We start from the raw sequence: 19,603 nt of genomic DNA, 5'->3' as shown, positions 1-19,603 counted from the left end.
CGCGTTCGGAAGGGGAACGTGCGAAGCGCTCCGTGCTGCGCGAGAGCCGCGCCGCATTCGCTCCTGCACCGAACCCGGGAGCGGGCACCGCAGCCCCGCGTGGTGTGACCCCGCGCCGGGGCAGGACAGCAGCAGCAGCAGCAGCACAGTTCCACGTTTCTCCACCTCCTCTCTCAAGTTCCAGATCTGGACTTGAGGCACCCGTCGCCCCTGGTGCGTGGAGAAAGTGGCCTCTCCTGTCCTGCAGACAGAGCGGGGAGGGTAATACCCCAACGAGTCACTGGCGGGGCATTAGCGAATGAACCCGATCCCTGTCCTGGGGAAAGCATTTGGTAATATTGGCTGCCCCGAAACTGCAAAGGATAGAACACAGAATTATTGAGGAAAATCTGAGAGGACTTTGTGTTGTAGCTGGACTAAATCACAGCTCCCTTTGCGTTATTTCTTTCTGGGAGTTAACTTGGAAGATGTACTCTGAAGATACGCTTTTTATAAAAAGGGGAAAAACACCTCCACCAGTGAGGCACTCATTCAGCAGTGCCCTGAGCACCCCCTGCTCAGGGGACTGGTGTGGGTGGGTGGGCAGAGCTCCTGTGCTGACATGTTCTCCAGCTCCTGCTTCAAAATTTCCTGATTTTTAACTTGTTTTCAGTGTTTATCTTCCAGCTTACAAGATGTACACAGACAGCCTATGTGATGCTGCTTGTCCACAGATTCTGGCTGCAGCAGTGCTTTCAGCAGCACTTGGCAGCAGAGGGTGTGCATTCCTGCCTTGCATTGATAGCACTCGCCACCAACAAAAGCTAAACACATACTGCCATGGCCCACTGCCCTCATTTCAGAACTTCTGTGTCCCAAGGTGAGGCAAAGGCAATTTCTGCCCTCTGTACTCTCCCCTTCAGACAGCCAGGAAGGTGCTGTGGAGAGGGGAGAAGCTGTCAAACAGCATTTCACCACTGCTGTTGACCTGCAGGTTCTTCAGAACTCTAGAGTGCTTCTGTGGCTGCTACCAGGATGGACCTGTACTCATGTCAGTGCAGTATAAGCAGAATATTTCACTAAGAGGTCAGCGGGAGGAACAGGGGATGGCAGTGATCACTGTGCCTGTGTTAGTGATGTTTGCATGGTGGGAGCACACTGAGGCCCTGGCAGATGCAGGGCTGCTTTGTGCACTGGTGCTCCTGCACATGACCCAGCTGGAGCCATCACCTTTCCAGCAGCACTGAAGGAGACTCCAAGTGGTTCCATCACTGGATGAAATACTGTGGGGCTGCTTCTGTGTGCTGGGTTGCCCTGGTAAGAGAAAGAGATGCTGGATGTATTTGCCTGAACTGGTGCTGTGTGTCTGTTTCACACTGTTTGTGACCCATGGGCAGAAAGGTGCTTGTCATTACACAAATCCCTGCAGCGTGATTACTTTGCCTAATACTTGGCCTGCTTTTTCTCAGGGCAAGATACAAATCCTGGAGCTCTCATTGGCTGGCAGCACCAAGGAGACAGCAAGATTTGTGTGGGTGGTGTGAGAGGGTTTCTCTATAACTGCTTCGGGTGTTATATGTTGCTCCTCACTGTGCACAGGACTGCTCAGTTGGTCTGAATTGACAAATGTGAGTAGAGAAGAGAAGGGGATAAAGGGTAATGAAAGAAAGAAAGAGTCTTGAAATCACCACAGAGCAAGAGAAGGATGATGGGAAGGACAGAAAGAATTACTGAAATACTAAGGATAAATGTAATCCAGTAGAACTTGTATTCATGGCACAAAAGAAAAGTTCTGTCAGGATGGATAGTGCTGGAAAAAGGCCATAGTGTTGGTGGCCACACCAGTGTGCAGAGGCAAATTACACCAGTTTTCAGCTTGGGCAGGACAAATGGACACATTTCTAGCACTGCACACACCATCACCTGTCTTAGTGTGTGTGATAAGGGGAGGTGGTGTGCGCTCACTTACAGCCACAGCTCTCAGCACCAGAACAAGAGGGCAGACAATATTTATATTGGAGTCAACTTGTTTTCTCAACACACTTACTTACCATATGAGTAATGAAAAAATGCTGTGGAGAAACACAGGCAAGTTAAGATCTAATGCAACTGGCAGCATTTGTCTGATACACAATTCAAGATTTTCTGTCTTACCAGGCACATGTGGTTGAATTTGTATACCTTCAAGTCCTCGCTTCACAAGGGAAAGCTGCCATAGGTTTTCAAATGAGCATCTCTGTTTTGTGATAGTGTGCAGTACACACTGAGGCTCCAGCTAGACAGACATCTCTCTAACAGCCAAACCATTCCATTTCTAAAAGTCTGTACTTGACCTTTGATCCAGAAAATCCCCAATTCTCTTAAATCAGATCTGATCAGACAAAGGGTTTGTGGTTTTTTGTTTCTGGTCTGAGAACTTACTGCCTTGAAACTGCATATGCTGGGGAGCTAGAGATCTTTGCCAACATTGGACATTTCTGCTTGGCAGCTTAGAGCTCCTCTCTGAGATTATCTGAGTGCAGGAGGCCTGGATTGCTGTGCACAGTGCATTGCTGTGTCCTCAGTGCACTGCCATGGTGCAAACAGCACGGTGGCTGCAGGGAGTTGTCTGTGCCACTTTGTGTAAAGGTATAAAATAAAATGGTCAATGGAGTAGAGAGCAGGTTCTCATTTTTCCCTTTTATCACTCACTCAGTGGTTCTCACTGAGTCATTCAAACAACTGTTTTATTCCTCTGGATGTTAAACAAGTTGCAGCCATTTAACTACATAACGTGTGTCGTGACTTCATAGGCTAAGGAAATGTTTTCTTAGCTTTCACTGCAAAGGTTGTTTTCACTATTGCCAGCAGTTGTGTTGCAGACTCATGAATGTGTGCAGAGGAGGAGTTTGTGTTCAAGCACAAGCCTTGCCTTTGGCTGCTGCAAAGAAAATGTTGCTGTCACCTAAAATGCACATTCAAGCTCCCTAATCTCCTTGAAATGTTAAAGGTATCAGCTGGAGTGACTGTGTCAGCTTGAATGTGCTTATGTTTCAAATGGTCTGGATCTCTAGGTGCTATTATTTATGAATGCTAGTCTTGCACCTACACTGAGATGTAAAAGTTTTGGATTTTTCCCCTCCCCTCCCCTTGGTGCCTGGGAGCGTCTCTTATGAAGGTGGCAGATTAAAAAAAAAACAAAAAAACAATTTAAGTCTGGAATGCCACTGAATTTTGTGAAAATTGTCATTTTGAAACATTTAGGATCTAATTTCAAATGTGTTTCAGGAGAGGCTCTCGTCTAGTGGATTAATAGAGGATGCTGGGTCTCAGTTTCCCCCTCTGCTGGATGGGGAAAGGATAATGCTACGGGAAGGATAGTGCTACAGGAAGGATAATGCTATTTACCTCCCTGTGGGTTTATTCTCCACCCACTGCTCACACTCTGTTGTAAAAGAGTAAATTGCTTCAAGGCCATTCAGTGTCAAGATGCAGAAAGCCTCTGGATTGCAGCTGAGCAGACTATGGAGCCAGCTTCCTAACTCTGATGGTGAACAGCCACAGCCCTTCTGCTTCAATGAGAATAAGAACCTTTGCCTGAAATGCTCTCTTTTTGAAATTTCTGAATGCAAAGCTAGAGAAATCTCTCTGGCTTCCTTCTCTCCACCTTCACTTCTCAGTAAATGATTGCCTTGAAGCTGGCGATGTCTGTGCTTGGGCAGGAGATGGTTTGGGGGCACTGTCTGTGAGGCTGCGGGGAGCACACCCTGCAGCCTCCTCAGCCCCATCCATCACTGTGTTTATCACCTGCAGATATTCCCTCAATGCTGGAGAAAGCTTTCCTTTAGAAGTACTCAATCTTTGGTAGATTTACTTTGCACCCAGACATGACACAAATTCAAGTTGTTTTTGAGGGTAAATAAAGGGCAATGAGGACTTAAGGCCCCAAAAACATATCCTGTGAGTTCTGTCCCTGCATTGTGCATTTATTTTAATGGTCCTTGCTGTGTATTTTATTGAAGGCTGAGTCATAAGTAGATCTTACTGCTTTGGAGAGAAGGAAATGGAGTTTGGGCTAAAACATTACATCTCAAATCCAGCAAACAGAGACTGCTCAAGCTCTGAAAACACAATGATGTATCTCAATGATGAGAGTTGAAGGTCAGACAGAAATTCCTTCTGTTGTGTTATGGAGTTCACCACCAGAGTTTTTCTGAACTCTAATTTTTCTGGTGACAGGAGCATCACAGTGACAGATCATGCTCCTGTCCCTCCCTTCAAAAAAACAGGTCTGCAGGTAGCAGGGCTCCCTTGTGGGGTCTCATGTTTCTTCATTACAATGAGAAACTTCTGCTCACCTGTTGGAGCTGATTTCTCTGTGGTTGGGACTTGGTATGGTAAAGGCAAAACATTTTTGGCTGAGATTGTTGGGAAAAATGAGAGGAGCTCTGTTACAGCAGAACCTGTGGGATACAGGAGAGTCTCTTTGGAGACAGCCTTAGGAGTTCTGCCCTGCACTGGCAAGGGACCACACAAGCTAGGCTACGTGGCTTGGGAAGAGGTGATGCACCTGCTGGGCAAATAGCTGTGCTCCTGTGTTAGAAATTACCCCCATCTCATGCCATGAGTAAGACTGGACTGGACTGCATGCAATATAAAAGATGCCCTTTGTGATGAACAGTATCCTTTTTTTTTTCTTTTTTTCACTCTACAAATGTTTGTGTTCTTTAATGTAGAAACTGAATCAAGCACTATCTCCATTCAGAGGGGAGATCTGGGACGGGCAGGGAGCAAACAGACAGGGCATTATTTCAGGGCGACATTTAGAGCAGTAACATTCCTGTGCCCAGGAGCATTGCTTGCAGATGACTCGCTGCAATGAGATCACATTTTCTGTAAGTCACTCACAATGATATGAGACATATCCAGACCAGTGTGGTAGTTTGTCAAATTATGATTTGGAAAGCTACCTATGAAATACAGCTGTGAGAACTCTTTCTTTCTTCTCCTCCCCTTGGACATTTGGTGGTCCTCCCAAGTGCTTCATGGTACTGAGGAATTTTATTTTGCTAAAGTTCAGGGTCAGGCTGCAAATCTGGTTGGTGTTCAAAGGGATTTTGGTGAACATCTGGTGTTTCTGACGGTCTGGGCCACAGAGAGCCACACTTGTCCAGGCTCCTGGTTTGTAGTCTCCTCTGGGTTTTATATTACAGCAAGGAGGAATAAAAAGCTCTTTCTGTCTTTGTGACAGAAAATGAAGGAACTGAACAAGAAGAAAAATCAAAGCTAGTTTTACAAATATTAGTAGTTTTGTTTCATGAACTCTGTTACTTTAAAGAATGATATCCAAATGAGTGTTACACATGCTGAAAGCTGGGCTGCCACAAGATGGTAGATCAAGATCTTTAAATAACTGTAAGATTGCTTGATTTTGCAGATATTTATACAGGTAGCATTGTATTTAACTTGTATGCCCCTTAGGTGTCACGGCACTTCAAATGTTTTGAAACTCTTGTTTTATACCTTAGTAAACTGAACAGTCGCACTTCTAATTTTGAGCAAGAGGCCACCAGCTGGACTTAACTGCAAGTACAGGTTCAGGTGCTGCACACAGCTGTGCGCGGACATGTTTGCACTTCCCTAGTCTGGCAATTGGATCTGTGTACCTGAGTGGGAGAAGAAACACAACAAAACAACAGAATCTGTGTTTAACTGCTGTTTTGTTAAAGTTGCGTATGTGGTATGTGTTATTTTCATTTGCCCGTTGTTTGTCATTGTTGGAAGATAAAGGGCTTCATTCAGCAGGATGAAGCGTGGTTTTTTTTACTCCTTACAGTGTTGTGTTTGGCTGGAGAGTCAAACTGTAAGAGTGAAAAAACAAAATAGCTTGTTTATCCTCAGAGATGGGTGCTTTGTGCTGTAACAAGCTCTGCTGTTGAGTTGACCTAGCTTTACTTTCCTAGAATTTGGGAAGATGACAGGAAGCTTCTAGAACAGACACCTTTTGATTTCACAGCAGTGCTTTGATTTCATGGTACTGATTACTTGAGAAAGGAGAGGAAGGTGCTAAGTAGAGATATTAAGATAAAATACTCAAGCACAGGTTTGAAGACCTCACAGCAGCATTTGAGAATGGTGTTGAGTAAGCAAGTAGAATTCATGTGGCATAAGGGGGAAGCTGGTGACTGGCAACAGGAGATGGCTACTTTGTTTGTTAAAAGGTTATGTTCTGATCATTCTGAAGAGACTTTTTTGTACTGAGGTGCAAAAACAAATAGATGCAAGTCAGATATTTTAACATAAACTAAAAAGTAGATTCCTTTTGAAAATACCTAAGAAATTTCAGCTTAAAAGCAGGACACTGTAGTTCAATGGAAATATTTTCTTTCTGGATGCATGAAAGCAAAAATCTTAAATTGACTATTTTCCCATGGATGCAATTTCTCAGATTTTGGCCAGAGTTGTCTCTTTTGGCCTTCCCCAAACCATATAATTTGGTCACTGTGTTACTGGTTTGAAGTTGACTGAGCAATACTGCCCTCAGTAGGAGGAGCCCGTGGTGCTTCTCATGCTGAGGAGCTGAGTACCTGCCATGAAATCAATCATCTGTTTTCTTCCGAGACTTCTAATGAGTGGTTCTGAAGACTTATACTTGGTTTCTGTAGTTGACCACAACCGTGTGTAGTTGACCATTAAGAGTGTGTTTGTATTAATGTCTCATATAATTGCCTTTCTGCATATTTGCACAAAGAATCATGGAAAGGCTTGGGTTCCCCTCTAGTGTGTCAGTTGCACCACTCAGTCCAGTGATTTGGGACCAGAGTTGGCAGCTTATATTTGGGATGAATGACAGCCTTGCCTCAGAAAGAGGTGGAAGATCAACTCATTTCTCTGCTACTTGAAAATAAGTGAGTCCTGCTTTCTCTCATAGGAACAAATCTACACCTTTTTCTGTAGGTATGATGTAGTGGGATTGCCTGGTCACAGCCTGAACCAGTGAATGAGCATCTGAGTGAGCCAAGTGGAGGAGCCCAGGTCCACCGGTCCTCTTGCTCTTTCCCTCTCAGTGGTGCTTCGTGCGGTGCTTCCGGGAGCACAGATACACTCAGAGCCAGTCAGGAAGTCAGATGGTACATGGCGAATGACGGTAGCCTACAGAGAACTAAACAAAGTCACTCTGCCGATACGTGCAGCTGTACCCAACATTGCCTCCCTCATGGATACGTTAAGTAGAGAAATAGAAACATATCACTGTGTTTTGGATCTAGCAAATGCATTTTTTATCATTCCAATTGCTAAGGAATCTCAGGACCAGTTTGCATTCACATGGGAGGGCAGGCAGTGGACTTTTCAAGTCCTACCTCAGGAATACGTGCATTCACCTACATTTTGCCATAACCTGATAGCACGTGACTTGGCAAATTGGCACAAACCATGTACCATCAAAATCTACCATTACACTGATGATCTGATGCTGACATCCAACTCAATTGAGGCATTAGAGAAGGCAGTACCATCATTAACTACTTATTTACAGGAAAAAGGATGGGCTATAAACCCACAGAAAGTACAAGGACCAGGGCTATCAGTTAAATTCCTGGGTGTTATCTGGTCAGGTAAGACTAAAGTCTTACCCAGTGCAATCATAGATAAGATTCAAGCGTTCCCAGTTCCCACAACACCAAAATAGTTGCAGGAGTTCTTGGGTATATTAGGATACTGGAGATCCTTTATACCCCACTTAGCACAACTCCTAAAACCTCTATATCAATTAACAAAAAAAGGCCAAGTATGGGATTGGGGTAAAATGGAGCAAGAGGCCTTCCAGCAGGCAAAAATAGCTGTTAAACAGGCCCAGGCACTGGGTATATTTGATCCAACCCTTCCAGCTGAACTAGATGTGCATGTAACTCAAGAAGGGTTTGGCTGGGGGCTGTGGCAGCGCCAGAGTTCCATTCGAACCCCAATTGGGTTCTGGTCACAGGTTTGGCACAGAGCAGAAGAAAGATACAGCATGGTTGAGAAGCAGTTATCGGCTACCTATTCTGCACTGCAGGCAGTAGAACCAATATCTCAAACTGCAGAGGTTATTGTTAAAATGACTTTGCCAATTCAAGGGTGGGAAAAAGATCTAACCCACATTCCTAAGACAGGGGTGGCCCAATCACAAACAGTGGCATGCTGGGTTGCCTACCTCAGTCCGAGAAGCCACCTGTCATCATCTCCACTGAAGGAAGAACTGCAGAAGATACTGGGCCCAGTAACATCACAGTGAAACACCTGAGGAAATAACTGTCACTCGCCCAGAGAAGAGTCCTGTACAAGAGGGGAAATACCCTATTCCAGAAGATGCCTGGTACACAAATGGATCCAGCAGAGGGAACCCAAGTAGGTGGCGAGCTGTCACATACCATCCCTCAACTGAAACAATATGGTTCGAAGAAGGGGATGGACAAAGTAGCCAGTGGGCTGAGCTACGAGCTGTGTGGATGGTGATAACTCAAGAGCCCGGCGATGGCGCATTGAATATCTGCACGGATAGTTGGGCAGTCTACCGAGGGCTCACGCTCTGGATAGCACAGTGGGCCACTCAGGACTGGGCGATCCATGCTCGACCTATCTGGGGCAAAGATATGTGGGTTGATATATGGAACATGTTTAGGCCCAGGACTGTGCGAGCATACCACGTTTTTGGACATCAACCCTTGCAGTTGCCAGGCAATGATGAAGCTGACACTCTGGCTTGAGTTCGATGGCTAAGAAATACATGAGCCGAAGATATTGCCCATTGGTTGAATCGGAAATTACGACATGCAGGACAGAAAACCATGTGGGCAGCAGCTAAAGCATGGGGGCTGCCCATACAGTTACCGGATATTGTCCAGGCATGTCAGGACTGTGACGCTTGCTCACGAATGAGACCAAGACCTCTGCTGGAAACAACGGCCCATCTTGCTAGAGGACACAACCCTTTACAACGATGGCAGATCGATTACATAGGTCCCCTTCCTCCATCTGAGGGGACCAGATATGCCCTAACCTGTGATGTGATGCTGAACCTGTGATCAGTGAGTGGACTGATGCAAACCTATCCTGTAGCAAAGGCAAACCAAGCCTATACCATTAAAGCTCGTAAAACTCGCCCCAGGAGGGGTGAGTTCATTCCCCTTATCTCTAATATCTCTTTCTGTAGCGCCTCTACCTCAAATAAAGGCTCTGTCACCACCTTTGCTTGCTTTACGGTATGATTAGGCATTTCCTGTACTTATGTGATAGTTCCTGCTGTTGCCATTTCAGCACATATATATTGTATATATTCCCTGACAGTTCAGTGCTTTTGGGAACAGGAATGTGAATGATCTGTGGGAATTAAGGAGATTCTCAGGAAAGAAGCAGAGTTTTGGATGTGTTGAGTTCTGCTCTGGGTGTATGGTGAAGAATTTCTCTCCCCCTGCCCAATGTTTGTTCTGCTTTAAGGGTGACCTAGCATTACCATAAGATACACTTAGGGAAAATGTAAGAGAAAATTATATTTAGTGTCTTGTCCCAGTGCTAGCAGTAGAAGAAAATGATCAGAGTAGTGCTTAGCCTGTTGATTGGTTAAGTATGAGACCTTCTTACTCCAAAAAGTGAAACTAAGTGAAGCAATTGTCAGGCTTATACTGTCCTGAGCAATAGGTTTCTAAAGCTACTAGCAGATTGCTCATCTCAGACCACCGACACATTGCAGAGGTATCTCTGGGTGAAGCGTCAAGAATCTCAGCAGGAAGAAGACAAGCCCTAGGAGCTGCACCACTTGTCTCCAGCTCCCACAAAGGGCACAGCTGGATGCAGATGCCCATTTCCCTGTCATTTTGGCCAGGGTAATTTCACCAAGGAGATCCCTGGCTGCATCCGGCACCTGGCCCCCTAGGCCTTTGGCAGTACTGATGATGAGCCAAGCTGTTCCACCAGCAGTACAACAATTTTCCAAAGTGTGGTGACTTTTCTAGTGAGCAAAATGTAACCTCAAATATTTTTACCAAATAACAGACAAAATATCTCTGCTCAGAATGACTTTTCTCCAGGCCTAGCCAACTCCAGCCCCACCCAGGGGAGAAAGCCACAGTCTGCTCACACCTCTGTCATTGTGCTCTGTGTTTCCCCTGTGTTTATTTCTGTTGTGTAAATGCACAATAACCTTCAGTGCCAGCTCAACTGCTGAGCTGGAAAAGTCACTCATGTAAGTAAATGACCAGAAGCTGACTGGCCTCTTTCTGGTGACTCCACGGTCACTGTCATTAACCCTAATGCAATCTGTGAACATTGCCTAAGAGAAAAGTAAAACAAATTCTATCCCAAAAGACCATAATTAGTTGGACTGAGCTCAGCGGTGCCTCACAAATCCAATAATTTAACATCGTCTTATGAATTAAGAAGATTTTCAGGCTGGGCAACGCTCTGGCAGTGTACATAGGCATTAAAAGGCTGTCATAATGAGCCTCATAAAATGAAATGCTGGCTTTAAAAGGGAGGAAACAACTGGTTGCCTTCAGCATGCATTCAGAAATATATATGAGGGCTCTCACTCACCATCAGCTTAACAGATGTGGTCAGATCCCAGCACGTACCTGTAGCAGCAGTTACTGATGGCAGGGGAGAGACAAGACACCTACCTAGAGTGCATGGGAAGTTGTGGCAGGGTATGGAGGTGAAGAGAAAAAGAAACTGCACGGTATCACTCAGTGTGAAGTAAGGTTACAGTGACTAGGTGGAATATCTCTTAGCTTTCCAGATAAATCATGACCTTAGTTATCTAGGCCATGATCTTGCTTTCCCTGGAGTCAGTGATGAAGTGCTCCATTGCCAAAGAGGCTCCAGCTTGCCTTGTCTGTCAGTGACACTTTGCCTCTTGCAAATGATCTGTGCAAGCAGAGTGCTGAACAAGTCAATACAGTTCTCTGTGCCAGAGATAGATCTGATCTCACAGGAAATTATTGTGCCAATGCTTTTAGAAAGTAAAATTTTGGGCAGCAGTCATGCAAATGTTTCAATTCATTTAGCTACAAGAGTACGCCAGGAAAATCAATGAAATCACTTAGATGATTAAAGCTGTTTTGTCCAAAGTGTTTCTAGCCTCTGTAGAAGTCCTTGCTCTATACAGTTGGCTTAGGCACAGATCAGTGCATTTACAAAATTAAAAAAAAAAAAAAAGCTTTTTCCTTAAGAGATGTTGCTCTTAGTGCAGAGAAGGTAACTATAAGTAAGTGAGTTTTTTTATTTTTCCACTGGCATTTGCTGTCTCCATGTCTCTGTGTTGTAATATACAGGTACTGTCCATGGTAGACATGAAAATTATGCCAAGCACCATGACTCCCTGATACTTGACATAGTGTTTTCTTTATTTTCAGTATTTCCTGGAGAAGAGTTGAGCCCATCCATGTGCAAAATATTGCAACTGACAGGGAGAGGAGGCATGCATGTGCCTGGAGGAGCAGACATGTGCCTGGGGAGACTGTGGTTATATAAGGGCTCTTTTGACATGGGTAATTACATAAAATAATAATACTGGAAATGAAGGCAGTAAATGAATGCACAGAAGGAATCTACTTGCACTAGTAGAGCCTGTGTCACTGCAGATGATGGGAATGGATCAGAAGGGTCAGTAGGTTCCTCATGGGCTACTCTGGCATTCTGCTTTCCTGTCCAGTGACCCCCAGGTGCTGTTGCTTTTCGGTAAGTGATGCAGGAGCCCTGCTGCTGCAGCAGTACATGCATTGCATGACCATAGGCGAGTGAATGTTAATTCCCCTACAAGCACAAGAGAGGCCTGAGGCCATGAAGCATCCCAGTTAATGAATACAATATTTGGAAAGATGTTTCTTTTGTAACAGTTTAAACAGAAGTGTTCTCAACAAGCTGCAGGACACACTAGTGTTGCCAAAGCTTTAGCGACAGCAACCTGCGGTGTAAAAAAGGAAGCGGTTCCTATGGTTTCCCTGTTCCAAAATTTAAGAACCGAAAGAGCCTTATATGTCTTTCATAGATAGATTGAAACAAGCCCTGGAGAGGCAGATTGATAATGCTGACGCACGGGAAATCATACTCATGAAATTTGCCTGTTTGCAACCCTGCCTGCAATTCCAATGCCCTCAACAGGAGGAGCCCAGCCACCTCAGGAAGCACAGACTTGGACCTGGCCACCTTACACACAACATTAATTGATTCCTCCATGCATTTATTAGACTAAGATGCTAATGGTCTATTACCCCTGGGGACGCACTGTTTAATTTTAGGGAGATCGTCTACAACCTTAACAGGTTTATTCATTTTACCAGGTGTTACTGGCTCTGATTCACAGATTATAAAAATCATGGCCTAGACACCCATGCCACCATGTACTGTGGTAAAGGGTAGCCAGATAGCCCAATTGATTCTTTTTCTGGCAATTACTAGCAATGATATGTCCCAGGAAAAAAGAAAGGGAGGTTTCGGATCTACAGGACCCCTGGCCATTTTTTGGACACAATTTGTAACCTCGTCCAGACTGACTTTAAAATGTACTTTACAAAGAAATGAGCAACAGATTATCTTAACAGGAATTTTGGATACGGGAGCTGATGTAACTGTCATCTCCCTATCCAAATGGCCACCCCTACGGCCCCTAGCATCAGCATCACATACATTAGCAGGGATGGGAGGTGCAAGGAATAGTCAGCAAAGCACTGAGTTCATTCAAATCAGAGGACCTGAGGGTCAAGTAGCTACTATCAAACCATTTATGTTACCAGTTCCGATGATACTATGGGGCTGTGATATTATGGCTCAATGGGGAGTCACTATCAAGTCAGATTTTTGGGAGGGGCCATTGAGAGCTGCGACACCCTAAAGCTAATATGGAAAACGGATACCCCTATATGTGTGGATCAATGGCCCCTTCCGTTAGAAAAACTTTGTGCCCTCCAAGACTTGGTAGCAGAACAACTAGCAAAAGGACATACTGTACCCTCCACTAGTCCCTGGAACTCACTCGTATTTGTAATTAAGAAACAAACTGGTAAATGACACTTGCTCCATGACCTCAGAAGAATTAACGATGCTATGGAACATATGGGAGCCCTCCAACCAGGCCTCCCGTCACCCGCTATGATTCCTCGAGATTGGCATTTGACTGTCATTGATCTTAAAGACTGCTTCTTTAATATTCCATTACACCCCGATGATGCCCTCGATTTGCTTTTCCAGTTCCAAGCATCAACACGCAAGCTCCATTACAGAGATATCAGTGGGTTGTGCTGCCACAAGGAATGAAAAATAGCCCCACAGTTTGTCAGTGGTACATAGCTGAAGTGCTCGGTCCCATTCGAGACGCAATGCCTGATGTTTTATTGTATCACTATATGGACCATATCTTAGTGGCCGCACAACATCACGAGATCATGGAGAAAGCTGTAGCCTTTGTCACAGCTGCCATTAATTCGGCAGGTTTCTGTATCGTACCTGAAAAAGTTCAAAAGACACTGCCATGGAAATATTTAGGCTGGCGCATCAGAGCCCAGACTATAATTCCCCAACCCTTACAAATACAAACTCACGTGAAAAATTTACATGATGTACAGAAATTGTTGGGAACAATTAACTGGGTCCGACCACTCTTGGGTATCTCCAGTGCAGATTTATATCCCCTTTTTGAACTACCAGAAGGGGATTCTGATTTGTGCTCTCCCTGCAGTCTTGGCTCTGAAGCAGCCAATGCTTTGCGAAAAGTCACCACAGCAATCACTAACAGACAAGCTCATCAGTGTGCCCCAGAGTTACCTTTTTTTCTAATTATTCTGAATCCTGCTTGACAACCTTACGCGTTAATTTTTCAATGGGATTTTCAAAAGCCAGACCCACTATTAATTATTGAATGGATTTTTTTGCCAAATCAATCTACGAAAGACAGTCCTGACACAACATGAGATGTTTGCTTCCCTAATAATTAAAGCCAGACAGCGTTTATTAACGTTATCTGGGGTAGATTTTGATTGTTTACCCGTGACAAATGTGTATTCACAATGGCTTTATCAACAATCAGATGCCTTTAGCGTGGCATTAGCAGGCTATACGGGCTGCCTTACATCCCATGTGCCATCACATAAGCTACTTAAGCTCAATGTTCACTTAATATCTATGCCAAAAAGAAGTGATCAGCCGTTGCAAGCCCTTACCATTTTTACGGATGGGTCCAGGAAATCACATAAATCAGCTATTTTTATGGTGGGATGACCAACATAAGCGATGAGATTCAGATATTAAAACTGTTTCTGGTTCTCCACAAATAGTGGAACTAGCCGCGGTTGTCTGAGTTTTTCAAAAATGATCTGTGCCTTTCAATCTTATTACTGACACAGCTTATGTTGCAGGGATTGTTCAGCGAGCAGAAGCATCCATATTATGCAATATTTCTCATTCTGAGCTATTTATTTTGTTACAGGAACTTATTTCTCTTTTAGACTCCCACATTCATCCTTATTTTGTCATGCACATCCGCTCACATACATCTCTACCTGGTTTTATAGCAGAAGGAAATTGTCAAGCTGATAATGTTGACATTGTCGGTCCATGTTTTACCAGACCGAATAGCACAAGCTAAACTTAGTCGCTCCTTTCATCAGAATGCTGGAGGTCTCAAACAACAGTTTGGACTTACCTCCCAACAAGCATCGAACATTTATAGCAGCGTGTCCCAACTGCCAGAGGCATTCTTTCCCATCAATAGCAGGGGGGGGTTAACCCCAGAGGTCTGCAGAGCCTACAGCTATGGCAAATGGATGTTACGCACTATCCAGAGTTTGGTAAGCTAAAATGCATACATTCCTCTATTGACACTTTCTCTGGAACTTTATTTTCCTCTTGTCATACAGGAGAAAAGGCACAAGATGTTCACAAGCATTTGCTGTGTGCTTTTGCTACATTAAATATCCCTTCCCAATTGAAAACAGATAACGGTCCTGCATATACCTGTGCTGCGACAAAAGCTTTTCTGGACTCCTGGGGCAATGTGCACATCACTGGGATTCCTCATTCCCCTACAGGTCAATCACTGATTGAGCGGTCTCACCAATCTTTAAAGCATTTATTAGCACAACTGAAAGGTGGAAGGGGGGTTTCCCCCTGATGAGCGACTATATAAAGCTCTTTATGTTTTCAAATTTTTAAATAGTTCTCTGCTAGATGCTAATAGTCTGACATTTTAGCTCGAATAACACATTTGAAACAAGAGTCAAGGCTCCGGTGTTGATTCGCGACCCAGAAACAGGTATGATAATGGGGCCATATCCTCTTGTCACATGGGGGAGAGGTTATGCTTGTGTCTCCACAGAAAAAGGCCCCAAGTGGATTCCTGCTAAGAATGTGAAACCATACCGGGAAGAATGGACTTGATGGCGACAGACGAAACAGAACCGAAGAAGGATGAGATCAGCTGCTGTATGGACTTTACTTCTTGAAATTGTAGGATTTTGTATTGGTTTTATTACAATCACTAAGACGAATGTGTGGATTACACTTGCTAATATTACTAATCAAGATACACTTTGCTTAGCCACGGCAACTGCACAAAACCCCTTTTCTACCTGCTTGGAGGGCATTCCCATAGACGAGTGGCCAATCTCTGACCCCTTATGAGCATTTTTTAGTGGCACAAATTTAGTAGATAATTGGGACAGATGGACTCCATATCTTCCATCTGCCAAATTAGAGCCACAGGAAATAGAATTGTTAGGATCTATCAAAATGGACTTCTGCTTGAAATTTAATTATACTGGAAAAAATAGAACCAAAATATGAGATTTCAGTCCCATACACAAAGTTTTCAACAACCAAACTCTATGGTGCAACTACACCTAACCCAATCTCTCAGAATTGATAAATGCTCCTTTACAGTTACCAGCTGCAGTTTTCCTTATTTGTGGTGACCAAGCATGGCCTGCTATCCCTTCTTACATTAGAGGTGGGCCATGTAGTCTTGGGCGCTTGACTATCCTCACCCCTAGTGAGACAACTATCTTGCAATGGAGAAAGAAATATTCTCATCACCATTTTAGGAGAATGACCCACACCTTCACATCAGATTGTGATGATAACATTGAATTTTGGAACAGGGAAACTATAGGAGCCGCTTCCTTTTTTACACCGCACATTGCTGTCACTAAAGCTTTCGCAACACTGAATAAATTAGGTTGTTGGTTAGGAAAACAAGGAAATGCCACTAGTTTAGCTTTATCGGGTCTTTTGCTTGACGGGGATAGTTTCAGACACTACGCTACAAAATCACACTGCTATTGATTTTTCTGCTTCTGGTGCAAGGCCATGGCTGTGAGGATTTCAAAGGGATGTGTTGCATGAACCTATCGGACCACTCAGTGTCAATTCAAGCAAGTATCAAGACCATACAGGATGAAGTGAATGAATTGCAGCAACAGAGGGATTGGGACTGGTTGGACAAATTATTTTCAGGATGGGGCCTCACCGGATGGTTTTGCAATACTTTAGAAATGATGTGCTATATTGTGATGACTATTGTAACACTCTTACTGTTACTTCCTTGTATTTTACAGTGTGTGCAAAAAATGATCAACAATGCTACAAAGACAGTATTCATGGTGCAACAGAAAGGGGGAGATGTGGGTAATGGCAAGAGTGCGAGCCAGGCAGAGCTGCTGGCTCTGCAAGAATTAGACCATGAGCCTTGGATGCAGGCTGTGTAAAGATAGGCTGACAAGGTCGAGATATCCATGCTGGAAGATGTGAAACTAAGAAATAAGAATGAACGGAAGATTGTAACAGGAGGCGCTTGGGAACTGTTTAGTCAGGCATTAAGCTTAGAAGAACAAAATGCCTTGTGTTGTAAAGATGTTTTAACCCATTAACTTCAAGGAACATAACCTTTGCCCTGTCAGGTCTTAACACATATTGTCTGTGTACATAAGCTTTGAGTTGTTGCTTAATAAATGAACATTAGCTTGCATCAAGCTGGGTTCCCGTCCCTTCATTGCAGCACACTAGTTCTGCTGCTGCAGTGGTCGGAGAGTGTATGGCAACTACTGAGTCAGTCTGGACCACTTTCCTGGAGGAAAGACCTGGTCAGCCCTGGTAGCACAGGTGAAGGTAATTCCATCCCATTTAAAGCTCATGTAAGGGCTGACTGCCACTGAAGAAAGATCTCATGTTGGAAAATCCCTTCTTTGTGGAGTTTTTCCTACAAGCCTATCTGTGGAGATAGGTGAGCATTCCATTTTTTTCTTACTTTGTAATGCCCTCTCACTGTGCTGATAGTGGTTGCTGTTACAGAGGGGAAAGAGGACAGGTGCTTGCTTAGTGATGCAGTGTATGAGCTGCAAAGAGGATGTGCACAGAAATGCCTGGTGAACCAGGTGCTCTGGTTGTGGGAGAGCTCATCCCTCAGGATAGGATCTACAGCTCTCAAATCCAAGAAGATGGCATGTTGCATTGAGAAAGGTTTTTCTCAATGAAGAAGAAATTCAGAGCTGTCCAAGTAGACTGTAGGCTCAGTCCAGTCCAAAGGTGGACACTGCTTGACATACAGCAAAGTCTTCACCGTTATAACTTCTTTCCCAACTATTGCTTTGATGCCCACTGTTTAACAGCTCCGTGTCTGCTGGTGGGCAGGGAGAGGGTAGAAGTTTTGTACCAATTGTCCTATGCTACTGTACTGTAAACAAGAAGCTAGAGACCTCTCCTGAGTATAACCACAGTGTGCACATACTTCATGTGTTCCTACCTATGTTAGCCTTTTCAAATGTAAGCACTAGTACTGAGACCAACCAAATGGGTATGAGAGGGCTAAATTTGGGCCCCAGAGCAAATATTTCATTGTCTGCCATGCATCTTCCAGTGGTTGCACTGCCTGTGCAGCTTGCAGCACGGCTCAGGGCATGGTGACCTCTGTGCCCTACTTCGCAGCTCACTGCTGAGGACTGGGCTTATTACAGCCAGGTGTCTTTGTACCTATGGTCTTGAGGTTCAGCAGTAGGAGGGGCCGCCTAGTTGTTGGAGGTTTGGTGTGGCTTGAAGATGTTGCATAGGGCCAGCAGCTTAGTGGGTTTGGTGGGGCTTGAAGATGTTGCATAGGGCCAGCAGCTTACAGGTTAGCCTGGGTTTTGGTTAGTAATCTGTTTGCTAGTATCTGTTGCAACTTGTGGCATCAGATCTTCTATCTTGGTGTAGGGAACCTGCTTTGGCAGGGGGGTTGGACTCTATGATCTCTAGAGATCCCTTCCAACCCCTACAATTCTGTGATTCTGTTATCTTCACACTGCCTCCTCATGCGTACAAACATGAGACAATTTGTGTGTGTGTCATCATCAGTTGAGAATACAGTGCCGGCTAGCCAATTATAAGGCGTTTCCAACAGATGGTGCTGTGGTACCACAAAAAAATAAATTTCGTTTGGAAGAGGTTTTGGCGACTGCTCCCTGCTTCCCATGCTTTCCCCCTCTCTGGTTTCCTCGTTGAACGGCAGTGTTTCTAGTGTTCCCTACAAAGTTCTGCACAGACTTTCCTCAGCTTCAGAGTTTATTCCCGACAGTTTTGTGTTGTCTGTGCTACCCAGACTGGAGCCTCAGGGGAGGGCTGACAAGGCAAAGACTGCCTAGATGGAGTCTGCAGCTGTTTCACCTTCCTGGTCACTTGACCTGATGCACCTGCTCCTGCAGGCAAGCTGTGACTCACTGCACACTCATGTCCACCTTGCCATGGGCACTGCAATCCGTATCTTATGATGTGAGAGTAGCCATACCACTGCCAACATGTGCCACGAACATAGAGCCTTCAGTCAGAAGCCTGCTATACCCTGTGTTTTATCACTGCCACTCCTTCTGCCTAAATGCTATTTACATTGTTGAGCTCTTCCTTTAGGCAGGTAACATCTCAGAATCTGTCTCAGAATGTTGAAGACCACTGGGTTTTAAGGTGGGCAGCAATGGATCTTCATACTGAGCTGTGATGAAAAGTTATTTTGGAAAGGGAGCCATGCTTGCATGGATGGTTTCCCTCCAGAAGAGATGTTTCTTCTCTCCTGGGTTTTATTTTCTCACTCCTTTGAATCTTCTGCTCATATTGGAGGATTAAATGGGCCTTCCCCAGGAAACTTCTCCCTGGCTCTGCAGACACCAAGAAGCTTTAAAGGTGAGGTAACATCTACAGTCAGGAAAATGTCAACCTCTCTTGCAACTGCAGATCAGGGCCTGAGTGCATTATTTGATCCCAGTGTCCCTTACCTTAGAGACTCTCAAGTGTGGGCTGGGAGCTCTGTTTAAGTTCAGCTCAGGAGCTTAGCTCTTTCCCAAACAATTTTGCAGAGATGCTAGTCTCTGGCTCAGCCACCAGCATGTCCTGCCTAGCCAAGGAGTTGTTTCATCTTTGCAGTCTTGCATGACGACCTCAGCTATTGCTTGAACCTGGCTATGATGTATGTGCTGATGCTTTGCTGCTGTTTCTACACAATTTGAGAAACTATTTCCTTCAGACATTCATCTCTGAGCTGATGATGCTGTGGTGGCTAGCCAGGATGTTGATCTGAGTGAGCACACCATCTCTCTGTTCCCACTTCACTTTCTTACAAAAAACTTGAAATTGTCCTTATGATTTTCCAGTCTAT

This window comes from Cyrtonyx montezumae, unplaced genomic scaffold (assembly GCF_038088225.1).
Source record: "Cyrtonyx montezumae isolate F1298 unplaced genomic scaffold, pur_monq_1.0 scaffold_16, whole genome shotgun sequence".
Classification (NCBI taxonomy): Eukaryota; Metazoa; Chordata; class Aves; order Galliformes; family Odontophoridae; genus Cyrtonyx; species Cyrtonyx montezumae.
This window is presented reverse-complemented; position numbering follows the sequence as displayed.